The 22,332-nt window shown below is 40.2% G+C and overlaps 1 protein-coding gene across 1 annotated transcript in view; it reads left to right on the forward strand.

Annotated features, from left to right (window-relative positions):
* The window catches only part of CPA6 (carboxypeptidase A6), a 381,349-nt gene that overhangs the window by 349,311 nt on the left and 9,706 nt on the right, over positions 1–22,332 (forward strand). The gene's annotated exons all lie outside the window — the stretch shown is intronic.

Below are 22,332 nucleotides of genomic sequence, written 5' to 3' on the forward strand. Positions count from 1 at the left end.
GGTACTCTGTTTGGATGCTATTTTAGAATAAATGTTTCCTCAGATCAAGGAAACAGTTTCCAATATTCTTCTTCAAAGTATTTTTCTCTACTTATCTGTGTTCAAATGACACTTTAAATAAAAACATCTTTGCTGACTATCCAACTTGGACCTATTGATATTCTTATAATTCTATTGTTTACATTTCTGTGTGTTAGAAGACAGAAAGAAAATAAAATTTGAAGGATACAGGAAATTAGACAATATTATACATTTCTATTAAGAATGTGAATGAGTAGAACTTCTTTGGAATGGTATTTGGCAATGTCTACCAAAATGTTTTTAAAATACACATCATTTTGACTGAATAAATAATTTTACTCTTAGGAATATGTTCTATGGCTATATTCACATGTATAGAAAATAACATATATATAAGGATATTCATTGTAGCACTCTTTTGTCATGACAAAAGATTAGAAGCATCAAATTCCACCAACGAAGGACCAGTTACAGAAGTTAGGCTATAATTATACAGTGAAATAGTCAGAATTAGACAACTATTTTAATGGACTGATATGGAAAAATCTCCAGAATTACACATATCAACACACACAGTTGAACAGAGTAAGGCTTTAGATTAATATATATAAAGAATACTACTATTTGTTTTAAAAAAGGGGTTTTCCTCAAAAATGGGTATTTTAACTGGCTTTTTGCTTATAAATGCAAAGCCTAACCCTGCAACAGTACAAGAAAGTAGTAAAAGTGATTGCTTCTCAGGAAAAGAAATGGATAGCTAGATAGATGAAACAGGAGCCCTTGACATTGCAAACCATGTATATCCATTGGCCCTTCAAAAATAAAATTAAAGCAGTAAAAATAAGATTCTTTTCTGAAAAAACAAAATAAAATTTCAACTAAAATTAAGCTCCAAATGTACTATTATCATTCAAATCACTGCATCTTGTTTCATGTTAGTTTATTGAGCTTAATTAGTTATTATTAGTAAAACACAGAAGAGTGAGGCCAAAAAGCAGTAACTAATGGGCCTATAAAGAAGTCATATCATACTTTTTCCACCAGCATACCTCACTGCCCCACCACATGGGGTGGAGAGTAGGAAGTCACAGACTATCTAACACACAGGCTTCCCTGGTGGCTCAGTGGTAGAGAATCCACCTGTCAACCCAGGAGACTTGGGTTCGATCCCTGCATCAAGAAGATCCCCTGGAGAAGGATATGGCAACCCACTCCAATATTCTTGCCTTGAAAATCCCATGGACACAGGAGCCTAATGGGTTACAGTCCATGGGGACACAAAAGAGTCAGACATGTTTTAATGACTAAGCAACTTCAAATCTAACATCAAATGCATGGTCCTCTACCCATCTGGCCTTCCCCATCATCCCTCTCAGTTCTACCCTAGAAGTGTTGACTATGAAAGAGATTGAGAGAAAATGTTTTACTTTGATTCAAAACATTTTACAAAAATGTATGTTATATAGAAAATGTACATCAGCAAAAAATATTATAATTAATGTGACACATTCCATTAGGATACAATATCTATTTTCTTACACTGACAACTATTTAAAATCAGGTTCCAGCATGCCATTCTAGACTAAGTAATTCTGAAAGAGAAAGCCCAGAATGGGCTTCCAACAAGTTCCACAACAACAACAAAATAGCACTAATCCATTTCATTTACCACCCCTAGATTGAGAAGTACATGGGTAACAATCAAAGACAAAGCAGTAATATGATTTAAAACTATTGATTCCCTTTTAATTTATTCTCATTCTCAGGTATATTCTTATTCTCAGGTATGGTTTTATTTGTACATATTTTAAGAGTACACTGGAAAGCTAGAAAACAACATCTTTGTTCAGCTCTTGTGCAATCTCTCACCTTCTATTACGACCTTAAATTATAATAAAACTGACCTTAAAATGTAAAACACAAGTGGAATTTTAATGTGATAGACTAAGAGGGACCTTGCTGTAGGGCAGATTGACTTAATAAACATCTATTGAGTCCCTGCTATGGCTGATAGGCAAATAGGAATACTATCCAGTTCTTGTTCTTAGGAACTGGTGGTCAGTGAGGGAGACTGGCAGGTAAACAACCAGCTGTGATTTGAGACGGAGTGAAAACTGAAACCCAGAGGAACAAGTGTCGCCCTTACAGAGGCGAGAGGGAAGAGAAATTCTGACCAGCGTGAGACGGAAAAGCTGCAGATCAGTGACTTTTGAGCTCAGCCTTCCAGGTGTGGGAGGACCTTGACAGGTTGCAAGAGAGGAGCCGGACAGTCCAGGCTGAAGGAGAGGAACAAAGGCAAGGAGGTGTAGGGGGGATGAGGAAGCAGGAACTGTTGAGCGAGAGCTGGGGCTGCTTGTGGGGTACGCAGGAGAGAACGCGAGTCTAACAGCGTTCGGTCAGCCTGGGCTTGGACACCATGCTGAGGGTGGTTGCTGGTGGTGTTGCCCATGAGGAGCCAATGTGAACTTGGGGGAGGGGTGCTGGATAGGATAACATGATCTATTTGTGTTTTAGAAAACGGCTCGGATAGCAGTAGGAAAGATGGATTAAAGTGTGTGGTGACAGGGAGACTAGCTGAGAGGGCATGGTGTTGTCCAGGTGAGAGATGAGGGATGTCAAAATTAGGATAGAGCCAAAGAGGAGAGAAAGCGGACACTGGAAAGGCAGAGGGATAAGACATGGCGACTGACTAGAGGAGAGATGGGGCACAGTGGAGTTTAAAACTTGGACCTTTAGCCAGAAAATTAATTTCCCTATATATGCAGTTAAAGAACTTTCTCAGACCATTCTCAAAGCATAGAATGTCAAAAGAGAGAAAAGAGGAAAAAATAATAATTTTCTAGAAGCATCCTCTAGTCTGAATCATATTAATAAATTCATTCATTTACTTAATATTTATATATGTAGGGAAAATTAATTTCCCTATATATGCAGTTAAAGAACTTTCTTCAGACCATTCTCAAAGCATAGAATGTCAAAAGAGAGAAAAGAGGAAAAAATAATAATTTTCTAGAAGCATCCTCTAGTCTGAATCATATTAATAAATTCATTCATTTACTTAATATTTCTAAAGGCAGTATGCTAGATAAAGGGATACAAATAATAAAAAGACATGATTCTTGCCCTCAAGCAGATTAACAGTTAAAAATCTTGAAAAAGAAGAACAGAGCTGGAGGAATCAAGCTGCCTGACTTCAGACCATTCTACAAAGCTACAGTAATGAAAAACAGTAGGTACCGGCACAAAAACAGATACATAAATCATGGAACAGAATAGAGAGCCCAAAAATAAGCCCACACATTCATGGTCAATTAATCTATGACAAAGGAAGCAACAATATACAATGATGAAAGACAGTCTCTTCAGTAAGTGGTGCTGGCAAAACTAGACAGCTACATGTAAAAGGATGAAATAAGAACTCTAACAGCATATGCAAAAATAAACTCAAAATGGACTAAAGACCTAAATATAAAACCAGAAACTATAAAAGTCCTAGACCTGGCTTCCCAGGTGGCTCAGTGCTAAAGAATCTTCCTGCCAATGCAGGAAACGTGGGTTTGATCCCTGGGTCAGGAAGATCCCCTGGAAGAGGAAATGGCAACCCACTCTAGTATTCTTGCCTGGAAAATCCCAAGGACAGAGGAGCATGGCAGGCTACAGTCCATGGGAGCAACTGAGCATACATAAAACTCCTAGAAGAAAACACAGGCAGAACACTCTTTGACATAAATCGTAGCAATACATTTTTTTGTATTTGTCTTCTAAAGCAGAAGTAATAAAAAGCAAAAATTAAAAATAGAACTTAATTAAAAACTTTTGCACAGCAAAGGAAATCATCTACAAAATGAAAAGACAACCTACTGAATGGGAGAAGATATTTGCAAATTATATGGCCAATAGTGATCAATTTTATATCAAAAAACCAACAACCATATTAAAAAATGGGCAGAATATCTGAATAGACATTTGCCAGAGAAGACATACAGATGGTCAACAGGTACATGAAAAGATGCTCAGCATCACTAATCATCAGAGAAATGCAAATCAAAATCACAATGACCTATCACCTCGCACATGTCAAAATGGCCATCATCAAAAAGAACCAAAATAATAAATGTTGAGGAGGATGTGGAGAGAAAGGAACCTTTATACATAGTTGGTGGGAATGTAAATCGGTGCTGCCTCCATGGAAAATAGTATGAAGGTTTCTCAGAAAACTAAAAGTAGAACTAATACAGAACCCAGCAATTCCACCCCTGGGTATATAACTGAAAAAAACAAAAACCCTAATTTGAAACAATACATGCACCCCAATATTCACAGCAATGTTATTTATAATTGCTGAGATATGAAGGCAACCCAAGTGTCCAACAAGAGATGAATGGATAAAGAAAATGTAAAGAACAAACTAGGGTTATCAGTGGGAAAAGGGAAGCGGGGAGGTTCAATATAGGAATAGAAGATTAAGAGGTACAAACTATTAGGTATGAAATAAGCTACAAGGATATATTGTGCAACACAGGGAATATGGCCAATATTTTATAATAAAAATAAATGGAGTATAAAAAAAGACTGACAAGCGAAAATAAAATTAAACTATGATAAATGCTGTTCACCTCATGTGACGAGTTGACTCACTGGAAAAGACTCTGATGCTAGGAAAGGTTGGGGGCGGGAGGAGAAGGGGACTCCAGAGAATGAGATGGCTGGATGGCATCACCGACTCTGTGGACATGAGTTTGAGTGAACTCCGGGAGTTGGTGATGGACAGGGAGGCCTGGCATGCTGTGATTTATGGGGTCGCGGAGAGTCGGACACGACTGAGCGACTGAACTGAACTGAACTGAAAGGACGATTATAAGGGTATATTAGTGTCCTATTGCTGCTCTAACAAATTGCCAAAAAACTGAGTAGCTAAAATAAAACAAACTTATTTTCTTACAATTCTGGAGGCCAGATTTCACCCGGCTAAAGGTGTGCCAAGCCCCCATTCCTGCAGGAGACTGTAGAGAAAAATACTTCCTTGCTTTTTCCAGCTTCTAGTGGCTACTTGTAGTCCTTGTGACCTCTTCCTTCCCCTTCAAAGCCAGCACCATAACATCTTCTCTGACTCAGCTTTCCTCTGTTTCTGTCACATGCCCTTCTGTCTTTAATCAAATTTCACTCTTAGAGGATATTTGTGATTACATTAGGGCCTACCCAGATAATCCAAGATAATCCCCCCAGTGTCAGACTCCTCAGTGTATCACATCTGTAGAGGCCCTTTTCCATTTAGGGACACATTGACAGATTCCATGGGTTAGAACCTGGCAATCTTCAGTTCAGTTCAGTTCAGTCACCCAGTCATGTCCGACTCTTTGCGACCCCATGAATCACAGCACGCCAGGCCTCCCTGTCCATCACCAACTCCCAGAGTTCACTCAAACTCATGTCCATCAAGTCGGTGATGCCATCCAGCCATCTCATTCTCTGTCGTCCCCTTCTCCTCCTGCCCCCAATCCCTCCCAGCATCAGAGTCTTTTCCAGTGAGTCAACTCGTCACATGAGGTGGCCAAAGTATTGGAGTTTCAGCTTTAGCATCAGTCCTTCCAATGAACACCCAGGATTGATCTCCTCTAGAATGGACTGGTTAGATCTCCTTGCAGTCCAAGGGACTCTCAAGAGTCTTCTCCAGCACCACAGTTCAAAAGCATCAATTCTTCAGCGATCAGCTTTCTTCACAGTCCAGCTCTCACATCCATACGTACCACAAGGGGCATAGAGGAAAAACCTCTCAACCAACCCCTTTCTCCTAAAGGCTGTGGTGAGTTTTAAGCAAAGGAACAAGGTGGTAAGATTTTAATTTTAGTAAGATTAACTTGGAACTTCTGAGGATACAGAAGAAGAGCCTGGAGTCAGGGAACCCCTCCAATAATTCCGGAAGATTTGATTAAAACCATAGTAGTTGGGTTGGGTGCATTGGTGGGAAATTAAGATGGCACCAACAGCTCTTTGCACACTACAGGATGCAATAAATGATTTCTGGTTTGGGCAGTCAGGTGCCACAGATGAAAATTTGTAATACAAGAAGAGAAGCAGATTTGGAAAGGGGTTGGAGGACCTTAGGCAAGGAGGGAAGTGTTTATTGAAGAAAAGTATTTCTAATCTGAGAATTAAACAATGTGCTTGCAAATAGAAATCAATTTACATTACTTGTGTTAGTAAGTTTTACCCTCATATCCTTAGAACAGAATCTAAGGATGTTAAGGAAAAATAAGCATGTAATTATACAGAATATTTTTTCATCTGGCCTGGAATCCACAACCAGCAGTCCCCAACCTTTTTGGCAACAGGGACCAGTTTCATAGAAGACAATTTTTCCATGGACTGGGGGCGTGGGGGGTGGTTTGGGGATGATTCAAGCCCATTACATTTATTGTCCACTTTATTTCTATATCATTACATCAGCTCCACCTCAGATCATCTGTCATTAGATCCCAGAGGTTGGAGACCCCTGCCCTAAACTATCAATGCTGTGAAGAGTCGCAGCGATCTTTCTCATCCAATAGTTGTCAGTTTATTTTTTCCACTGCTACATGCCCGGCTGAAAAGAGGGGCATACTCCTTTTGGTTGATTCCAACACACATGTTCTAACTGACCTTTTTTCTCCCCCATTACACGCTTATGTTAGAATAAATTGAGTTATTTATCAGGATAAATAAACCAATTCTTTTAAACAATTTTGTAATGTGAAACCAGCTACTGTCAGACAGACCCCGGGACTGATAGCAACACATTGTCACAGAAATAGAGCTGGATCCTCTGGTCCTTGCCCACATTTCCGCCACCCCTCTGTGTCCTCAGTCTGCTTTTGGTCTGTGAAAAAAAACTTTAACCAAAGAATAAGTTGAATCACAGAAGTGAGAAAACGCAGAAACAAAGGAAAACAAGCAACCAAACTAAATAACAATAATTTAGTCACTAAGCTAAAGATAGCATTACTGACTTAATGGACATGAACTTGAGCAAACCCTGGGAGATAGTGGAGGACAGGGAGGCCTGGTGTGCTGCAGTCCATGGGGTCGCAAAGAGCTGGACACGACTCAGTGACTGAACAACAGTCACCCAGCATAGTCAAGGACCTTTAGTTCCTTCTCAAGAGCTACTGATAATATTCTGAGCTATATCTTGTGAGCTGTCTTATAGATACTGAAACCCCTACAAGGTGGAAGTTAACTATTGCAGGACTTGAAGACCAGATTGTAACCATGACATAAGCTGCCATTATTCTGAGAATCAGCCTCAAAGAAATGGAAACAACCAAACCCCGGAACTGAAGATTAACTGTATTTAAAACAATCATCATGACGCTGGTCAGACCACTGATGACCAATTTCAAAATGATTGTCAGAGCTCACTGTGCTGTTTCTGCATGTAACCTAGCCTTCTCCCTCTGTCAATAAAAACTCTTGCCCACTGGTTGGGGGTGAGGGGAGTCAGTTTTTGGACAGGAGTCTGCCTTCTCCCTCATGCCCCCAGCCCCCAAAGTGGAAAGTTTGCTGGCAAAATACAGCAAACTTTCCACCAACCTGGCCTCTTTATTGGCTTCTGAGCAGTAAGCAGCCAGGCCCCACTTTCAGTTACATCACAGCAGCACATAAGAATCACTAATTCGGCCCCTAATCCACGCAGGACCAGTGAAGCCAGAGCAGTAACACACCTGTTCACTGAGCTCATTAGGACAGTTCTGACCAAGCCCGGTCTTGGGATCTTCAGCCCATTGCTGCTTCTAGTACCACTTCCTTCTCCATTTCTTCTCTAAAAACTACCGTCCACCTCATTTTACCATCCAGAAGGACTAAGGTTCATAGAAACAACAGAATTTATTTTTTTGTCTTTTTTTTTAAGTAAACTATCTTTTCAGGTTTCATCCATCTTGAGTCCCATCGAGTTTCTTTGCTATTGCAGCCTCCCCAGGTCTTCCCTGGTCTCCCGTGCTCTCCCTGCTCCCTTTGTGCTCCTACGCACTCAGCCTGCACTGCGCACTTTATGACTGTTATCTCCTATGTTGTCTTGGCCTCTCGTTTCCTTATATGTGCACGCACTGTCTTCTGCCTAGATTTACGAGGTCCTTGTAGAGTTTTGCATCTCAGTACTCAGAAATGAAAGAGGTGATCTATGGTGTGGAAGTTAAACTGCTGAAGCATTCAGAACAGAGATGTCTGCTGCTTTTTTGACGAGACTACCATCTCCCTACTCTGCACTGCAGAGATCCTGTTATATATTCTGCAGCTGTTCTGCATGTAAAGATGGGAAAGAGACTGTTGTTTCAGCTTCAGAAACAATATATTGGCTCCCATAAACAGAGAAAACTAATAACCTGTACATTCTCATGCTCCTAAAACCTAGAGTGATGGCTTTGATGATTCTTGTTCCTCTGCCCCAGAAGTCTGTTTTATCATTGTTTGCTGGCTATGGAATTCTTTTATGGTGGTGTTTCTTTGAAATGTGTCCCGGTGCTTTAGCTTCGGTGCTTTAGCTTTCTGCTATCTTGATCTTCTGGAGTACAGCAGCTATTTCTGATCAGAATCTGTGTAATTGAGGTTAGGTTTGGACAGGACTCTTCAAATTGTATATACAACATGGTTACTTAAAATCTGCCGGGGACTTTCTGTTCAATAATGTTTGTGAGCTGTTTATTCACATTTTAGTAAAGCCTGGATAGTGCCCCAAAAGGCTATAAATAAAATTAGATTGTTTCAGTGGTTTTCTTTGCACCTGAATTAATTTATTTCCATCTTAGAGGCCCCACTATTCAGGATTCTGATTTTATTTTTTAAAGACAAATGAGTAAGCAAAAAATTAGAGAGATACACTGGCAGAAAGCATTCTCAATGTGATATCCCATTTTGCTGCTGAATCAATACGTAATCTGTGGTAAATAACCTTGGCAGGATGCCAATCAATAAAATTAAACCATAAAGTGCTATAGAATATTCCAGTATCTAATGTGTTTCTTAGGCAAACAGCATTAAATTGAGGCATAATCCTTCTCCACATTATACAATTTAGTTCATATATGATATTTATGAAATAAAATGCTTTTGAGTTTATTTTGCACCCAACATTGGTCAAGCACTGTGCTTTGCCTAATCGAGTAGGGAAATGGGTTTGCATACATTTTAACAAAGGCACATGACAAATGCAGATAAAGGGTCTTACGGGCATACAAAGTACAGGCACCTAACCCAGCCTGGGGGCCACTAGAAAAGATGCCAAGAAGAAGTGTTATCTGAAGAACAAGTAAAAGCAGACTGGGAAGAAAAGAGATGCATCAGACAAGGGAATAGCATGTGCAAAGTCATAAGACAAAGGTGTGTGGAATATCAGGAAAATAACCAATAGTGTAGTGAAGAGTGTAGAAAGAGTGTAGTGTATTAAAAGTAGAAGTAGAATGTTTAAGACAGACTGGTAGAACCTAAAATTTTAAGCAGATCAACAAAATAGATCATGAAGGGCCTTATCCCATAGGCATCTGGTCAGAAGGAGAAAGCATAACCCTCTGACATTCTGAATTCCAAAAAAGGGGGCAACTATGTAACCTTGAAACTATTATAGAACTACAGAAGGTCCACATTATCTGATAAATGGTTAAATACCAATCACAGTGTTCTCTGTATGGCAACAGGACAAAAATCACCAATTGGGTTTTGTTTATTTATTTTTGGCCATGCCTCTCAGCATATGGGATCTTAGTTCCCCATCCAGGGATTGAACCCATGCCCCCTGCAGTGGAAGTGCTGAGTCTTAACCACAGGACTCCCAGGCAAGTTCCATATTTTTTTTAAGACAGAAAAACACACAAACGTGATGAACTGTAATATCTGCCACTACTATTTTCAGACACTTTGACCACACTACCTCTATGGCCTTTAAGCCATAGCAAAGACCTCCCAGGTGGTTCTAGTGGTAAAGAACCCACCTGCCAATGCAGGAGACGTAAGAGTCACATGTTCCATCCCTGTGTTGGGAAGATCCCTTGGAGAAGGGCATGGCAAGCCACTCCAGTATTCTTGCCTGGAGAATCCTATGGACAAAGGAGCCTGGCAGGCTATGGTCCATGGGGGCGCATAGGGTCAGACATGACTGAAGTGACTTAGCACCCACACAGAGACTAGAACTTTATCTAGAAGGCAGCCACTGAAGGACTTTTAATCAGCAGAGCAATAAGATCAGTTTTAAGTTTTTAGAAGATTACAATGACATTGTTGAGAAGGGTGAATTCAAGACAAGCCAGGCTGAAGGCAATGAACTATTGTGGTAAAGCAGGGGAATAATGCTGAGGGTTTGCACTTTTGCTGCTAGGAGTCACATAGAGATGGAACAGATGGGATCAACTGAATTTGCTCTCCAGTAGGATGGAGGGATACTACACTTGATCTTAGCCAAAAGGCCGAGTCCCTTGGACTGCAAGGAGATCCAAACAGCCCATTCTAAAGGAGATCAATCCTGGGTGTTCACTGGAAGGACTGATGCTAAAGCTGAAACTCCAATACTTTGGCCACCTCATGCCACGAGTTGACTCACTGGAAAAGACTCTGATGCTGGGAAGGATTGGGGGCAGGAGGAGAAGGGGACGACAGAGAATGAGATGGCTGGATGGCATCACCGACTCGATGGACATGAGTTTGAGTGAACTCCGGGAGTTGGTGTTGGACAGGGAGGCCTGGCGTGCTGTGATTCATGGGGTCACAAAGAATCGGACACGACTGAGCGACTGAACTGAACTGAACTGAGGATGGAGGGATTAGGGAGAGGGCAACTTTCAGAGTCTCTCCATCTAAATTTCTGACTTGGGCCACTCGATGAATGAGGGAAATATAAGTTAAGAAACACTGCAAGAGGTCACTTTGGTGGGTAGGAAAGACAGAGATCATTTCATCTAAGGACAGTTTGAGCTTCTAGTGCCTCTGAGACAAGCCACTGGAGACGTGCAGAAAGCTCAAGATAGAGATTCAAGTCATTGACTTGAACTAAATCTTTCCTACTCAAGAATATTGCTCCAGGAATTATCCCATCTCTATTGTTTTGTTGTGTGTTTGGCTGGTTGGGTGGTATGTTTGTTTGGTTCTCTACTGGGCTTTCCCCCGTCAGCATGAAAGCATGCCACTATTGCTCTCATCTGAAAAAATCTTCTGTCTCCCCTTCTTCCACCAGCTACTGCCCCATGTCTTTGTTCCTTTTTAGCAGAGTTTCACAATGGCAAGCCACTCCAGTACTCTTGCCTAGAAAATCCCATGGACGGAGGAGCCTGGTAGGCTACAATCTGTGGGGTCGCTAAGGGTCGGACACGACTGACCGACTTCACTTTTACTTTTCACTTTCACACATTGGAGAAGGAAATGGCAACCCACTCCAGTGTTCTTGCCTGGAGAATCCCAGGGACAGGGGAGCCTGGTGGGCTTCCATCTATGGGGTTACACAGAGTCAGACACAAGTGAAGTGACTTAGCAGCAGCAGCAGCAGCATCCTCTCCTAGTCCCTACACATAATATTATACTATATAAACTCACTACACATAGTACTTATACTCTAATCAAATCCCACATTGCTAAATGCAATGGTCATGTCTTGATCTCACCATACTTAGTTTCTAAGCTGCTTTGTCCAAGTGAATCATGCTTTATTTTTCAAAACATTTAGCTTCACTTGACCTCCATAATATAAAACTCTCTTCCTTACTCACTGGTTTCCTCGTAATTTTTTTCACTCTAATTTTTGGGGGTAAGAGTCGGACACGAATGAGCAACTAAGACAAACACACACATATACCATTTTTCTAGATTCCACATATATGTATTAATATACAATATCTGTTTTTCTCCTTCTGACTTACTTTCAAAGCAGAAACAGAGACACAGACTCTAACATATGGATACCAAAGAGGGGGTATGGTTTGGAGATTGGGATCAACATATATACGCTACTGTGTATAAAACAGATAACTAATGGGAACCTACAGTATAGCCCAGGGAACTCTATTCAGTGCTCTGTGGTGACCTAAATGGGAAGGAAATCCAAGGAAGAGGGGATATATGTACATGTAGAGTTGATTCACTTTGCTACACAGCAGAAACTAACACAATGTTGTAAAGCAACTATACTCCAATATAAAAATCAAATTAAAAAATATATATCACATGACCTGGGCCCCCAGACAATGTTGATTGTCTGATCTCATCAATTTCTACCCCACCCTCAAGACTTGGCTCCATCCACATTGGCCAGGCACACACCAGGCCTGCTGTGGAGCCATCACATGGGCTATTCAGTTCAGTTCAGTTCAGTCACTCAGTCGTGTCTGACTCTTCGCGACCCCATGAATCACAGCACACCAGGCCTCCCTGTCCATCACCAATTCCCGGAGTTCACTCAAACTCATGTCCATAGAGTCAGTGATGCCATCCAGCCATCTCATTCTCTGTTGTCCCCTTCTCCTTCTGTCCCCATCCCTCCCAGCATTAGAGTCTTTTCCAGTGAGTCAACTCGTCGCATGAGGTGGCCAAAGTATTGCAGTTTCAGCTTTAGCATCAGTCCTTCCAATGAACACCCAGGATTGATCTCCTTCAGAATGGACTGGTTGGATCTCCTTGCAGTCCAAGGGACTCTCAAGAGTCTTCTCCAGCACCATAGTTCAAAAGCATCAATTCTTCGGCGATCAGCTTTCTTCACAGTCCAACTCTCACATCCATACATGACCACGGGAAAAACCGTAGCCTTGACTAGACGGACCTTGGTTGGCAAAGTAATGTCTCTGCTTTTTAATATGCTGTCTAGGTTGGTCATAACTTTCCTTTCAAGGAGTAAGCGTTTTTTAATTTCATGGCTGCAATGTTACCTCTGCCCAAAACGCTCTTCCCCAGGTGCAATGGCTGACTCCCTGTGTTCTTCAAGTATGCTCAAATTCAGCTACTAAGAGTAACTCTCAATGCCGTCTTTGTAATCACAACTTGCTTCCCCAGAATTCCTGATCTTTCTTTCACTCCTCTGCCTTTTCTCTGTTCCACAGCACTCTTCTGCTACACAGTGCAATTACTTACTCACTGTGTTGTTCATCTCCCCATCACTGTCACTGCCACCATTAAAATATAAATTCTATATGGCAGAAAACTATTTTGTTCATTGACCCATCCTAGTTTGAGGTGCATAGTACTGAATGAATGAAACTATCAATACATAAACAGTAGTTGAAAAAGTCATAGTCATTGAAGAGAGATTATTGAAGAAAATGGACTAAGGGCAGAACAACTGGGTACTCTTCTTTTAAGGGACTAAAAGAGGAGGACAAACCCATAAAGAGGGCTGAGAAGGAAATAATATAGCTGTTGGAAGAAAAATATAAGAGGAGAATGTGGGGGAGAAGGGGAGGGAGGTTCAACAGGGAGGGAATATATGTATACAGATAGCTATGCATGCTGTTGTATAGCAGAAACTAACACAACATTATAAAGCAATTATACTTCAATAAAAATAATAATAAATGAAAAAATAAAAGAGTAGAGATGGGAAAAAGGAAGAGAGTGAATCAGAAGCCAAGGAAGGAGAATATTTCAAGCTCTGTGAGAAGCCAGGTAAGGCTTCTGGTCTCCTGAAGGATCACCTGGTCCTTCTTAAGCCATGGACTCTTTTCCTGCTTTGCTGGCCAGCCTATACCTTTTCTGGTCCTGTCCATCCTCCACACCCCTCTGCTCTCTCTGCACATTCCTTGAGGAAATAGTTCTTGATGGAAATGTGGCATAAAATCTAGAGTGAGGTGACCAAGCAATACAGAATACAGAGTTTTATAAGAAATTAACATTTGTGTACAGAATAACAGTCTCAAATATTAAAACAATAGAGTCTGTGGCTAAAGGGGGGAAAAAGGCCTTCCTGTTGTAAACACCCCCCTCCAGTTACAAATATCTCTCCATCCATCCTCTGAAAGAAACGTCATCAGCACACTGTCACAGCTTTTATGAAGTCTAAAAACATCTATTTCTGCTTTATTGACTACGCCAAAGCCTTTGACTGTGTGGATCACAATAAACTGTGGAAAATACTTCAAGAGATGGGAATACCAGACCACCCGACCTGCCTCTTGAGAAACCTGTATGCAGGTCAGGAAGCAACAGTTAGAACTGGACATGGAACAACAGACTGGTTCCAAATAGGAAAACGAGTACGTCAAGTCAGTATATTGTCACCCTGCTTATTTAACTTATATGCAGAGTACATCATGAGGAACGCTGGGCTGGAAGAAGCACAAGCTGGAATCAAGATTGCTGGGAGAAATATCAATAAACTCAGATATGCAGATGACACCACCCTTATGGCAGAAAGTGAAGATGAACTCAAAAGCCTCTTGATGAAAGTGAAAGAGGAGAGTGAAAAAGTTGGCTTAAAGCTCAACATTCAGAAAACTAAGATCATGGCATCTGGTCCCATCACTTCATGGGAAATAGATGGAGAAACAGTGGAAACAGTGTCAGACTTTATTTTGGGGGGCTCCAAAATCACTGTGGATGCTGATTGCATCCATGAAATTAAAAGATGCTTACTCCTTGGAAAGAAAGTTATGACCAACCTTGATAGTATATTAAAAAGCAGAGACATTACTTTGCCAACCAAGGTCTGTCTAGTCAAGGCTATGGTTTTTCCAGTGGTCATGTATGGATGTGAGAGTTGGACTGTAAAGAAAGTTGATCGCTGAAGAATTGATGCTTTTGAACTGTGGTGTTGGAGAATACTCTTGAGAGTCCCTTGGACTGCAAGGAGATCTAACCAGTTCATTCTAAAGGAGATCAGTCCTGGGTGTTCATTGGAAGGACTGATGCTAAAGCTGAAACTCCAATACTTTGGCCACCTCATGCGATGAGTTGACTCACTGGAAAAGACTCTGACACTGGGAGGGATTGGGGGCAGGAGAAGAAGGGGACAACAGAGAATGAGATGGCTGGATGGCATCACCGACTCAATGGACATGAGTTTGAGTGAACTCCGGGAGTTGGTGATGGTCAGGGAGGCCTGGCGTGCTGTGATTCATGGGATCGCAAAGAGTCAGACACGACTGAGTGTCTGAACTAAACTGAACTAAAGAGGAAACTTGATGACCCTTTTTGGCTATGACCTGTTAAAAGCTTACTCATGAAGCTATCACTCAGGATAGCTTGTGTTAGGGGCAAGGGAGGATTTGCATCCACATGCATAAACAGTTGGGGCTCATCACCATAGAGAAGAAGTTTTGAAGTATCCCATTTCCTTGCTAAACATTTATTAAGGTATAATCTTGGGAAAGCTCAGAATTTCAGATTTGAAATTATTCAAGAAATGCTTAGGTAACAGAATGTTCTCATACCCCAACAGGCTTTTTGAAGGTAATTTGTTGTTGGTGGTGGTGGTGGTTGTGTTGCCCCAGTGAGTCTTCAGACTTCCATGGAGATGAACTGGTGTTGTCTAAGCAAAACTCTAGATTCAATGAAATAGTCCAAGATTTAAGCACCTCCCCTGAGGAGGGTCAGCTCAGCCTATTCATTCAGCAACAATTAGAGCGGAGCGAAGGTATCCACTTTGCTAAGCACTGGGAATAATAAGGCATGACTTCTGTCCTAGAGGAGTTCACCCTCTAAAGAAGTGGAAGAGTCTATAAAAATAAATAACTACAGGACAACTTACATGCTACTGAATTTACAGCCAGACATAGTCATCTGTAGAATTATTCTATATTCCAAACCCTGTTCTTCCCATCCTATGTTAGATCTGCACCACCTATGTTAGTAGGTTTCAAACGACGTTTGAAAAACCTCAGATATACCCAGAGAAGATTTAGTGAAGATGGTGTGGGAAAGCAAGTGTCTCAGGTCAAGAATAGTGTCTCCCTGTGTCCATATAGCCAGGGATACAAGACACTCACCATTCTCATCTCAATCTATAGCCCTAAATGCTCCCCACTCCAGAAAGGAATAATAGCACTGGCTCTGTCTGCAGGACAATATATTTATCCCTCTTGCTACTCAGAAAAATTTTATTTCTTGAAAAAGAAAATCATTGTTTGGTTTTTCTTACCTTATAAAGGATAGAAGACGGCAATCCTTACCCACTGTTAGCTGAAAAACAAATAGATCTCTAGCTTCTACAGATTCAGGAATGGCTTAGAAATTCTTTACACTCTATAGAAAGAATGGAAAATGAGAATACTAAAGAATTATGTGCCTTCTTTCTTGATAGTTTGAACAAAGCAAGTAATTTATCTTTAGCAACTTAAAATGTTATTTAGAAGAGGGTCTGATTTTCTAAAGAAATGTCAGTTGAGCTGTCACTCATTATCCCAATTATGATATTATCTAAGGATACAGTTATCACAACACTGTTTATATATGTAAATAACATATATATTTAATATAAAATTTGTTTAATGGGTCACATTTTTTTATTTTGACAGCACAGAAGCCTCCAAAATGAAGTTTAAAGAGATGGTTTGGACAACTAATTCCTAGTTAGATCTGATGGATCTGGTAGAGGACAGGAAGGGGGAGAATGTGAGGAGTTCTCATGGTATCATGAAGTGACTTCTACCACCACACTCTTAGAGGACCATTTGAAAAATAGTTATCAATGGTAGCCACTAGGGAAAACAGTATGGTTTCTCAAAAAACTAAAAACAGTACTACCATATGACCGAGCAATTTCACTCCTGGGTACATATCAAAAACAAAAACACTTATTCAAAAAGGAATGCACCACAATGTTCAGAGCAGCATTATTTATAACTGTCAAAATATGGAAGCAATGTATGTGTCCATCAACAGATGAATGGATGAAGACATGAAATACACATACATTAGAATACTGCTCAGTCATAAAAATAATGAAATTTTGCCATTTTCAGCAACATGCATGGACTTAGAGGGCATTAAGCTAAGTCAGACAGAAGTAGGAAGACGGAAAGATACCACTTATACGTGTAAAATAAAAATACAACAAATTAGTGAATATAACAAAAATAGAAGCAGACTCACAGATATAGAGAACAAGCAGAGTTACTAGGGGGAGAGTGGAGAGGTAGTTGTGGGGTGAGGAAATGGAAGGTACAGACCATTAGGTGTTAAGATAAATTCAGGGATATACTGTACACAGGGTATATAGCAATATTTAATAATAACTGTAAATGAAAGGTAACCATTAAAATTGTATAAAACTTTTTTAAAAAGAAATAGTTACCAATTCATAGTAATAACAACAATAAAGAAGATATACTGAAGAAAAGAGTGATAAAATATTGATGATGAACATAAAACACCATCTGAGCAAATGGAATGGTTTAACATGTCCTTGGATTGGGTGACTCAGTATTATCCTCAAAAAATCAGTATAAATTTAGTGCAATTCCAATTAGAATCTCAACGGGGTTTTCCATTTATGTTTTGGGGGAATGGTAAAATGATCATTAAATCTATACGGAAAAGCAAATAGACCCTAAAAAGCCAATAAAACTGAAAAAAGAATAACAGTAAGAGGAACTTGTCTGATATCAGCACATATCTTAAAGTTGCTGTAGACTGATAGGGTGACAATATGGAAAGAGACTAATAGACCAGCGGAACAGAGAATCCAGGAATAGATCAACAAATGCAAGAGATTTTAATATATGACCAAGGTGGTGTTTCAATTCAGTGGGAAAATGGTAGAATATTTAATAAATTATGCTGGCTGAATTGCCTATCAATATAGAAAAACTGAAGATAAAGCTGTTTGTTACATATGTATCAAAATAAATCCAAAAGGATTAAAGACTTAGAAAAAAATAAAATGATAGCATTCTTGAGGTTTCCCTGGTAGCTCAGTGGCAAAGAATCCATGTGCTAATGCAGGAGACATAAGCTTGATCCCTGACATGGGAAAATCCCACATGCTGTTGAGCAACTAAGCCCATGCACCACAACTGTTGAGCCTGTGCTCCAGAGCCCAGGAGCTGCAACTATTGAGCACACATGCCATAACTACTGAAGCCCACACACCCTAGAGCCCGTGCTCTGCAACAAGAGAAGCCACAGCAATGAGAAACATGTGCATTGCAACTAGAGAACAGCCGCTGCTCACTGCAACTAGAGAAAAGCTTACACAGCACCAAAGACCCAGCACAGCCAAAATTAAATAATTGTTTTTTAAATAACAACATTCTTAGAAGAAAACCTATAAACAAGCTATAATCCCTCAGAATAGGAAAAAATCTTAACCAAGACAGGAAACCCAAAAGTCATTGAAAAAGACATGTAATTTTAAATTATATAAAATTTAAGATGTCTAAAATTATAAAAAGCTATAATAAACAATTGAAACATATAAATAAGAGGATAAAATGCAATGCAGATGACAAACATCTATACAGAGCTCTTTTATACATGAGTAGGGCTTCCCCTGTGGCTCATTCCCCTGCTGCCAATGCAGGAGACACAGGTTTGTTCCCTGGGTTGGGAGGATCCTCTGGAGAAGGGAATGGCCACACACTCCAATATTCTTGCCTGGGAAATCCCATGGACAGGGGAACCTCGGGGGCTCCGGTCCATGGGGTTGTAAGAGTTGGAGACAACCTAGCAACTAAACCAACTAACCAAAAAAAGGTAAACAGCCCAACAATAATATGAGCTAAAGACAAGATTAACAAATTCAGAGACATGTTCAATCTAATGTCAACCTATAAATCAATGTTCAAACATACTTGCAGTCAGGAAGGCAAATTAAATTTTGCCATCAAATGGGCAAAAAGCAAAAGGTGATGCACTTTCAAGGTATTGTTGGCAGAGACTAAGAAGAGATGGTGCTCTTCACCATTGCTTGTGAAAGTATCAACAATAACAATCTTAGTAAGCAATCTGACAAAATTGATGATAGCTAAAATCTTTTTAAAACTTTAAAATTGTGTAAATGAAATTTAAAAACTGTAAGTGAAAAAAGTACACATTGAAAATGAAAAAATAACCAATGAAAATATGCCAATAGCTAGAATGGACTGGTTGGATCTCCTTGCAGTCCAAAGGACTCTCAAGAGTCTTCTCCAACACCACAGTTCAAAAGCATCGATTCTTCGGCAATCAGCCTTCTTCACAGTCCAACTCTCACATCCATACATGACCACGGGAAAAACCATTGCCTTGACTAGATGGACCTTGGTTGGCAAAGTAATGTCTCTGCTTTTTAATATACTATCAAGGTTGGTCATAACTTTCCTTCCAAGGAGCAAGCGTCTTTTAATTTCATGGCTGCAATCAGCATCTGCAGTGATTTTGGAGCCCAAAAAATAAAGTCTGACACTGTTTCCACTGTTTTTCCATCTATTTCCCATGAAGAGATGGGACCAGATGCCATGATCTTTGTTTTCTGAATGTTGAGCTTCAAGCCAACCTTTTCACTCTCCTCTTTCACTTTCATCAAGAGGCTTTTGAGTTCCTCTTCACTTTCTGCCATAAGGGTAGTGTCATCTGCATATCTGAGGTTATTGATATTTCTCCCAGCAATCTTGATTCCAGCTTGTGCTTCTTCCAGCCCAGCGTTCCTCATGATGTACTCTGCATATAAGTTAAATAAGCAAGGTGACAATATACAACCTTGACGTACACCTTAGACTCTTGAGAGTCCCTTGGACTGCAAGGAGATCCAACCAGTCTATTCTAAGGGAGATCAATCCTGGATGTTCATTGGAGGGACTGATGCTAAAGCTGAAACTGCAATACTTTGGCCACCTCATGCGATGAGTTGACTCACTGGAAAAGACTCTGATGCTGGGAAAGGTTGGGGGCAGGAGGAGAAGGGGACGACGGAGAATGAGATGGCTGGATGGCATCACTGACTCTGTGGACATGAGTTTGAGTGTACTCCGGGAATTGGTGATGGACAGGGAGGCCTGGCGTGCTGTGATTCATGGGGTCGCGGAGAGTCGGACACGACTGAGCGACTGATCTGATCTGATCTGATCTGATGACATCTTTATTTCACTCTCACATTTCAATGAACTCAGCTGTAAGTCTAGACTCAAATTTCCTGTTTCAAAAATATTTTGCAAATATTATTCTAGTGTTGCTGTTTAAAATGTCAGGTGAGCTGAGCACTGAAGAACTAATGGTTTCGAATTCTGGTGGTAGTGAAGACTCTTGAGAGTCCCTTGGACTGCAAGGAGATTAAACCAATCAATCCTAAAGGAAACCAACCCTGAATATTTACTGGGAGGCCTGATGCTGAAGCTCCAATACTTTGGCCACCTGATGTGAACAGCCAACTCATTGGAAAAGACCCTGATGCTGGGAAAAACTGAGGGCAGGAGGAACAGGAGACGACAGAGGATGAGATTGTTGGATGGCATCACTGACTCAATGGACATGAGTTTGAGCAAACTCTGGGAGATCGTGAAGGACAGGGAAGCCTGGCGTGCTGTAGTCCATGGGATTGAAAAGAATTGGAACACAACGACTGAACAAGTGCTGCTATTTAAAATGTCAGATGTGAATCTAATTTCATTCCTCTGTAGATGGTCTGCTGCTTTCTCTCTGGAATTGATTCCTTGTTCCTAAATTTCACTTTACTGTGTCATGTTGATATTTCCCCTATTCTCTCTCATGTTGGTACACAATAAGCCCTTTTAACCTTTAATCATAGCAAAATTTCAATTAGCAATTCTTCAAATATTTAACTTTTTTTTTTCATTTAGAAGCCCTACTAATCAGATGTTGGCAATTATTCTAGTTTTCACATCCTTTAATTTTTTTTTTTTTCATTTTTACAATTCTTTGTCCCTTCTCAATGCCTCTGGGAATGTTTCAAAATCCACTCCATCTCATCAATTCACACACTGATTGTATTCATGCAACCCATGAGTTAAGTTTTTTCCATTATATCTTATTGGTTCTCTTTTATAACTTCTTGCCCCTGTTTAATGTTTCTGGTGCCCTCCCATATGCCCTTGAGAATATTTATTAGGGTTGTTGTGAGCTCTTTTTTCTCTAGCTCATTACTCCTGCTCCCTCTGGAAGTAGTTGCTCGGTTTGTGATCTCTTCATTATATCAGTGTTGCTCAAAAGTCTAGTTTTTTTCTGCTCCTTTTGGAGCATTAGCTATAGTTTTTAACATTAAGTTCTGAGTTCCATCCATATCCCAGTTGCTTTCAAGGCTTTCAGTCCAAAATTAGACTCAAAGGAGGAAAACCACAGTTGCTTTAAGTTCCCTATCCTGACTCTCCTTCAGCATAAATGAGACATAATGTCCTCAAGAATTAGCCTGGTCTTAAGTTTTTTTCATTTTCAGTAGTTCCAGACTATGTCATAGACCTACCAAACATTCTCCATTTGTTTATGGAAAGAGTTACAGTGTTCCAGGTTTAGGAGAGATAGCAAGGACTCAGAATGGCAAATGACTATGGAAAATGCCATTATTTCCAACATTTCTTGGAACCTTAATCCTCCGTGATTATTACAGTAAATAATAATAATAATAAAATTTAAAAAATCCTCTCCTTCATGGACTTGCACAATTCTTTAATTTCAAAAATATTAAAATTTACTTTTGAGGATTTCTTAACTGAACTGACCCTGAAGATAACTGGAGAGCTCTCTTGGGTTTTATAAAACCTGTTTGACTATAGCTGATCTAAAAATATAACAGAAATTGGCATTTTCTATGGAATTATTTCTGTCTTGCCTCCCTGTTCTTAATATATCAAAATTTGTATCTTACCAGACATCTGCACAGACGTCTAGCCTTCTTTTGATCTGACATTTATTTATTCAACAACTGTTTGTTGAACACTTGCCATATTATTGTTCTAGTTGTCACCTGCCCAAAAAGAAAGACACAGTCCCTGCCTTCACAGAGCATTAGAGTCTAACAAAGAATCCTGATTGAATGTGGGTTCTGTTATAGCAGGGATTTCTTCCTGTGTTGTTTTCCAGTGTATCCCAGGCACCCAGGTCAGTGTAAATATTGACTGCATGTTAAATGAGTAAACTACTGACACTTATGACAAGTGGGTTGAGTGTTATGGTGGGAAAGTGCAAGTGTCATGGAGTATATAAACAAGAGGCCTTACCTGCTCTGGGGGGATCATATAGAATTAGTTCTCCAACTGTTGGAGCCCTCCCTTTAGGGTGGTTTATGCAGGCTTAGCTGAACAAGCAGCACCCAGTTCCTATTCAGGCTGCCCGCCCATTATATACATGGAGGCCTGAGCCACCTTGGACTTTTCAGTATTAATTTCAGTAAATGACAAGTTAGATGCATTGCTTAATAATATCATATGTTTACAGAAA

The sequence above is a fragment of the Moschus berezovskii genome, chromosome 16 (genome assembly GCF_049115385.1).
Source record: "Moschus berezovskii isolate FMDL1 chromosome 16, NW_MosBer_1.0, whole genome shotgun sequence".
Classification (NCBI taxonomy): domain Eukaryota; kingdom Metazoa; phylum Chordata; class Mammalia; order Artiodactyla; family Moschidae; genus Moschus; species Moschus berezovskii.